This window comes from Mirounga leonina, unplaced genomic scaffold (assembly GCF_011800145.1).
Source record: "Mirounga leonina isolate KUSES-001 unplaced genomic scaffold, KU_Mleo_1.0 Mir_53, whole genome shotgun sequence".
Lineage (NCBI taxonomy): Eukaryota > Metazoa > Chordata > Mammalia > Carnivora > Phocidae > Mirounga > Mirounga leonina.
The window spans coordinates 84,385,559-84,392,817 of record NW_023270807.1 but is presented as its reverse complement, the minus strand read 5'-3'; positions in this window follow the sequence as shown (position 1 = coordinate 84,392,817).

Here is a 7,259-nt window from a genome sequence, read left to right as displayed (position 1 = left end):
GTAGGATATATGTTTTTAGAAAGCAAATGTATAAGGAATAAAGATGCATTTTTGTTGAGGGAAAAAAAGTAATTTTGTCCTCAAGTAAAGCTGATTATTTCTGAACAGGAAAGATAGCAAGGGACAAATTAAAATAAACAAAGGAAGTTGTACAAGGTTTATGAAAAAGGAATCTTGGGGAAAGAATTTTATATGTGATCAAGTTGAATGAGATTCAATTAATTTGTTATAAGAGTTAAAAAAAAAATCTTAAATATCAATAGTGTACTTAGGTCAAACCGGAACTTAATTTTCTTTCATCTGCTAAACATACAAATAAGTCTGCTTGGACTATCGGTCTGCTCCTTATAAAAGTTTATGCTCCTCATAAGAGATAATAAAATGTTTTTCTTTACCTTTTAAAGTAATCTGCTTAGAAAACAAGGGTTCTATGTTTTTCCAAAACAATTTCCTGTGTTTATCAGGTCTTTGATTATTAAGGTAAACTTAGTCCTCTTAATATTAAAAGAGCTAAGTTTTGCTTAGAACTATGTAACCTTTTTTTTTTTTTTAAGATTTTATTTATTTATTCGAGGGGGGCGGAGAGAGAGAGAGAGAGAGAACATGAGCAAGGGGAGGGAGAAGGAGACTCTCTGCTGAGCAGAGAGCCCGAAATGGAGCTCAATCCCAGGACCCCGGGACGCCCAACCGACTGAGCCACCCAGGCACCCCAAGAACTGTGTACCCTTCTATATTTGCCTATTAGGTCTTTAATTGTCACTTTGGTTAAGTTGATAACTAAGTATTGTTTCACGGTGACCTATGATTCTCTTTTACCAAGTGTTTTAAAACCTTTTTGATATTTTTGACAAACTTCCCCCAAATCAAATTCTAAATAATCTTTTTGACCTCAAACTTTGAGAATTTTAAAAGGATCCCTGGGGCATCTCAAAAGATTTATTCTCTCCTCTTATAAAAGAGAAATGTGCGGTGCCTGGGTGGCTCAGTTGGTTAAGCCTCTGCTTTCGGTTCAGGTCATGATCCCAGGGTCCTGGGATCGAGCCCTGCATTGGGCTCTCTGCTCACTGGGAAGCCTGCTTCTGCCTCTCCCTCTATCTACTGCTCTGCCTACTTGTGCTCTCTATGGCAAATAAATAAATAAAACTCTTTTAAAAAAAGAGAGAGAAATGTTACACAAGTTAGGCTTATTTAGTATATTAAATTACATGGGAAGCATTGTCAAATAAGCGATGATAACCCTTCTTAGGTTATATGGTATAAGTGAATGTTAATATGAGTGCTCTAAAAATTATATAAAATTCCTAGAATTCTGATATGTCCTGGTATAATGTTATCAATCATAATTCCAATTATTATTATCTTAAAATGTTGTGTGTCACAGAAATAAATGATCTTGTCAAATTTTCTCATCAATTGCATTATAATGAACTCTCATCAGATATTTAATTATGGCTATTTTTAAGTCTTTTTTTAATTTACAGATTGTTATTGTTTCATTCAGATGCTTTTACAAAAGCTTCCTGCAAATTTGTTTGATCTTCAGAGAAATTCACAGAAAGGAATCTGACAAATACTCTAGAATACAGTCTTCTGATAACTTTCAGCTCCTATCACTGAACTAAATAAGAATTTATAGAAGCTTCACTGGGGAAACTGCTGGCTTCCTAAAACTTCTGACAAAAGACAGATCAACAAGAATTCATTACATGGGACTGAATGAACTGAGTAAGATGATTATAATTTTTATGACTTTTTATTTGAAACATTGCTGATTTTTTAATGTTTTGTTTTCCAGATTTAAAGAAACCTTTTTCTCTTTTTCTTAAGCTTCCTATGTCTTAGAGCAAAGATAAAACATCTCTTTTCCTCCCTGCCTGATCCCTCTAAATTTGGCAACTCTCAGTGAATATTTTTTATATGTCTATGGCAATATAGTTATTTGCATAAATTCAATAAAAATCCATATTTCACATACTTTGTCATTGTCTTCATTGCATCATTTATGTGATGTGCTAAAGACATCCTAAGTACTTATGTGTTCATCTGTTTTGTGGAATCCCAGAGTAGTCACAAGATCTATTAAAAAATACTTCTTTCTCAGACTCCAAGATGTTTGGTAAATCTGTCTCCTAAATATATTTACTCACACAACTTCCTCCATTGGTTGCAGATATTATTAGGGGATTCTTTTTTGAAGAATCAAGATTCTCTTTGGCTGAAGAGAAGGGAGAGGGGAGCAGGAAAGAAGGGAAGTACATGACCCACTTGTGCCTGATATCCATGGATCCCCACTGGACTGCACCCAAATATATCATGTTGAAGGGTCTGCTGTTGTTTGTAAAGGTAGTTAAAAAATTATCATTGTGCAGTGAGAAAGGTTTGGAATCAGAATACCTTTGTGAAAGTCCTTGTTTCTCTCTTTAATGGTTGGAGGACCTAGCCAAGTTACCTAACTTCTTTCTGCTTTGGTTTCCACATTTGAAAAATGAGGACAATAGTACCATCTGTTCTGCCCATCTCAGAAAGACTGTTTGAAATATAATGAAGATTCTGGACACGGAAGCACTTTGTAAGTTTTAAGGGGCCATTAGAGTTGGTGATGATGTTCCTGATATCATTACTGTGGAGTAGTTGCAAATTGAAGCCAAACCATTTATTCTTAAAGGGTGAATTAGCCACCTTGGGGTGGTGGTTTGTTTACTCTAAAATTCCTAAGATTTTATTTTTTAGTTTCAAACTAAGTTTTGGCAAACCTTACTTGTAAACGGTATGTATTTAAAATTAATGCTCATTTTTAATTTCATGCCATCACTACTGAAAAAAGATTCACACCCAGAAGAAAACTTTACAGGTTATAACCACAGAGAAGGCAAACTGGTTTTTCTTAATTGCTCCAAAGGACATTCTATCCTGAGGTGATAATTGTGTAAATTTGTAGACCTGTCTGAGGATCCAAAGTAAATGTCTAAATATACAGAACTCTATGCAAGAAAATAACATTTTATTTCAAAGTAAAATTTGAGTTTAAAAATAAAAGCCAGTGTGCTTTTTTAGAAGATCTGTGATAAGATAAACAGACTTGCCCTCCCTTTCCCCAACCCCGACTATAATGACCTTCATTCCTAAAGAAATCACATAAAACTTCTTTGCTGCTTAATATCACTTCTTTTTGACCCCATCCTGGCCCATTTTCACTCCCTTTACACCTCTTATTCCAAGGTCATATCAGCTTTCAGATAAAAAGCAATATTTAAATATCTTTTTATATGGAAGATTCTGGATGTTCCTTGATCCTGTTGCCCTACCCTCGATATCCCCTGGGTTTTTCTTTCCAAGGACATATTATTATTGTATGCTATACGTAAGATAGTTTGTATATCATACAATAATTTTGCTGATTTTAAATTACTCTTTGGCAAATAGTAGAAATCCCTATTTGAAAGATATCATACTATTTTAAAAAAACAGCACTTTTCTTTTCTTTTTTATTGATGTATAATTGACATACAATATTATATTAGTTTTAGGTGTTCAGTGTAGTGATTGAACATTTGTATACACTACAAAAATGATCACCATAATAAGTCTAGTTACCATCTGTCACCGTACAGAGTTAATACAATATTATTATCCATATTCCCTATGCCGGACATTACATTCCCGTGATTTTATTTTATAACTGAAAACTTGTACCTCTTGATCCCCTTTACCCATCTTGCCCACCCCCCAATCTCTTCTCCTCTGGCAATCATCACTCTGTTCTCTTTATCTGTGAGGCTGGTTTTATTTTGTTTGTTCATTTCTTTTATTTTATAGATTCCACATGTAAGTGAAACCACATGGTATTTGTCTTCCTCTATCTGACTTATTTCACTTAGCATAATATCCTCTAGGTCTATCCGTGGTGTCAATAATGGTAAAATTTCATTCTTTTTCTTTTCTTTTTTCTTAGACAGAGTGTGTATACATGCACGCACATGCATGTCCCATGGGGGAGGGGTGGAGGGGCAGAGGAAGAGGGAGAGAGAGATTTTTTTTTTTAAGATTATTTATTTATTGGGACGCCTGGGTGGCTCAGTCGTTAAGCGTCTGCCTTCGGCTCAGGTCATGATCCCAGGGTCCTGGGATCAAGCCCCACGTTGGGCATCTTGTTCAGTGAGGAGCCTGTTTCTCCCTCTCCCTCTGTTGCTCCCCCTGCTTGTACTCTCTCTCTCTGTCTCTGACAAATAAATAAATAAAAATCTTAAAAAAAAAAGATTATTCATTTATTTATTTGACAGAGAGGACACAGCGAGAGCAGGAACACAAGCAGAGGGAGTGGGAGAGGGAGAAGCAGACTTCCTGCTGAGCAGGGAGCCCGATGGGGGGCTTGATCCCAGGACCCTGGGATCATGGCCTGAGCAGAAGGCAGACGCTTAACAACTGAGCCACCCAGGTGCCCCAAGGGAGAGAGAGAGATTCTTCAGCAGGCTTCACGCTGAGTGCAAATCTGATGCAAGGCTCCACGCAGCAGTCCACGCAGGGCTCAATCTCATGACCCTGAGATCATGACCTGAGCTGAAATCAAAGTCAGACGCTTAACTGACTGAGCCACCTGGGTGCCCCAAGATCTTCTGCCCCTTTTTAAATCAGATTTGTTGTTTTTCTTTCTATTGAATTGTATGAGTTCTTTATATTTTTTGGATATTAGCCCCTTATCAGATATATGATTTGCAAATATTTTCTCCCATTCAGTAGGTTGCCTTTTCATTTTGTTGATAGTTTCCTTTGCTATGTAAAGCTTTTTAGTTTGATGTAGTCCCATTTGTTTAGTTTCACTTTTGTTGCCCTTGCCTATGGAGTCAGGTCCAAAAAAATATCACTAACACCAATGTCAAGAAGCTTAGAGCCTATATTTTCTTCTAGGAGTTTTGTGTTTTTAGGTCTCACATTCAAGTATTGAATCCATTTTGAGCTAATTTTTGTGTATGGTGTAAGAATATGATCCAGTTTCATTCTTTTGCATGTAGCAGTTTAGTTTTCCCAACACCAGTTATTGAAGAGACTTTTTCCCACCGTGTATTCTTGCCTGCTTTGTAATAGATTAATTGATCATATATGTGTTGGTTTATTTCTGAGCTTTCAGTTCTGAAAAACAGTCCTTTGAAATGATTCTCCTGCAAACAGAACAATTTTACAGTGGGAAATAATTAAGCTCATAAAAAATAATCACTTGGCTTGCATAGCATCCTAGTTTCTAAATTTTCCACCAATATTAGAACCAGTCTGTGCACAAGTTTTAAATTTGGGAATCATATTTTAAAAATTGGGGAACCATGACTTTATTCCATAAACAGCAGGCAAAATAGAAAGGAAGAAAGAAAACATGCTTATCAAATTGAATTATTCTAGTTGGCTGTTTTTTAAATCAAATCACCAGAATGACTGCCACATCTATTCCTTGGGGGGCATGTCACAGACTCCTAATAGAACCAAAATATCAGGAGTGTTTATAAAGGTGAACCCCCTACAAGGAAGGGTACTAAGAAATTCCAGTGGTTCTTTACCCCCCATCCTCACCCCAAGCCCCAGGGTGACCAGGATCCCTGGTGAAATCACCCATATTTGAGACTAAAGATCTTATGTGGGGTATATTAGACTTTCAGTGAATCATGTGAGTTTTGGGGGGGGGGAGGAAATCAATATTATGATACAATTTTATATTTAAAAAAGCCAAATAAAAATCTTTATTCTGGGGGCACCTGGGGGCTCAGTCAATTAAGCATCTGATTCTTGATTTCAGCTCAGGTCATGATCTCAAGGTGGTGAAATTGAGCCCCACCTCTGCTCTGTGCTGGGCATAGGGCCTGCTTAAGATCCTCTCTCTCCCTCTCCCTCTTCTCTTCCCACCTCCCTCCACTCACACACACATGCACACACATACTCTCTCTCAAAAAAAAATTATTCTGAAATTTCAAATCATTTATTATTAATTTGGTTTTCCAAGAGGGCGTGGATTTTGAAATGTTGAATTCTGTCCAGACTTTTTCCTCCTTTCTGCTTCCTGTAGGAATTTGCCTGATTTTTCATGCCAGAACCAAGATCTGTACTGAGAGTGGGTGTCAATGAGACCACCTGTTTCCCAGGGTGCAAGAGAGAGAAATCCAACCTCCACGAGCTCCCTGGCCCAGGGCACAGATGTTCTACATTTGCCCTCACTCTTCTCCTTCTCAGTAAACCTTCCTGTAGAAACTGTAAACACAATGCCCAAGGGTCCTATGTGAAGCTTGAGTTACATGCCTGGAGAGTGAGCTGATGGAGCTCTGGATGAGAATTTGGCTACAAGGAGGGTCACCATTTCTGACATAGCAATTTTCTTCCACACCAATCCCCTGGGAAAGAAGTAGGATGGAAAGGAGGGAGGGGAAACCTGGCCCACGTTTATCAGTATGAGCTTACTTAAGCCTTTTGCTAAGTAACCATAGAAAAATACACTGAAACAACCAGATTTCATTACTACCACCAGAAAGTATTTTTCATGATTAATTTCTTCTTAGTTTCCAATTCCGGGAATACAGCTCTGCTAATAAGAATGTGCTAATAGTTCTCAAAAAAAAAAACCCCAAAAAACGAAAGACCATAAACAATGTTAAAATTCATATGCTGTAATTATCAGGAAATACTAACACATATATGTTGTGTATTGATTATTTCTTATGCAGAAATAAAGATGGAAGTCAGTTTCCCACACAGAGTAACCAATGAGAATTAACAAGAAGGTTGATGAATTGGCCTGCCTTCTTGATCAATGGTGATTCCAGAGGAGTGAAGTCTAAAGATTTTGTGGTCTCCATAATCTGTAATAAAAAATGGAGCACCTATTGTACATAGATCTGTCTTTCGAGGGCCCCAAGGATCCACAGGCTTAGGAAGCACCAATCTGAAGGCGGTGGGCATGGCTGTCTGTAGCTCATTCATGCACTCAGTACATAGACTCTGATTTCAGAAACCAAAACCTCCAGGTTCCAAGATCTCACTTTTAACCAGCAGATGCTGAAATTACCCAATCACTACATTAGGAATGCTTTCATCGGCTTAATATTTTATCTACCTGTATCAACACTTTTTTAAAAAAAAGATTTTATTTATTTATTTGAGAGAGAGAGCTCGAGAGTGAGAGACAGAGAGCACAAGCAGGTGGGGAGAGGGGCAGAGGAGAGGGAGAAGCAGACTTCCCCCCAAGCAGGGAGCCTGACGCGGGGCTCAAGGCTAGGACAGAT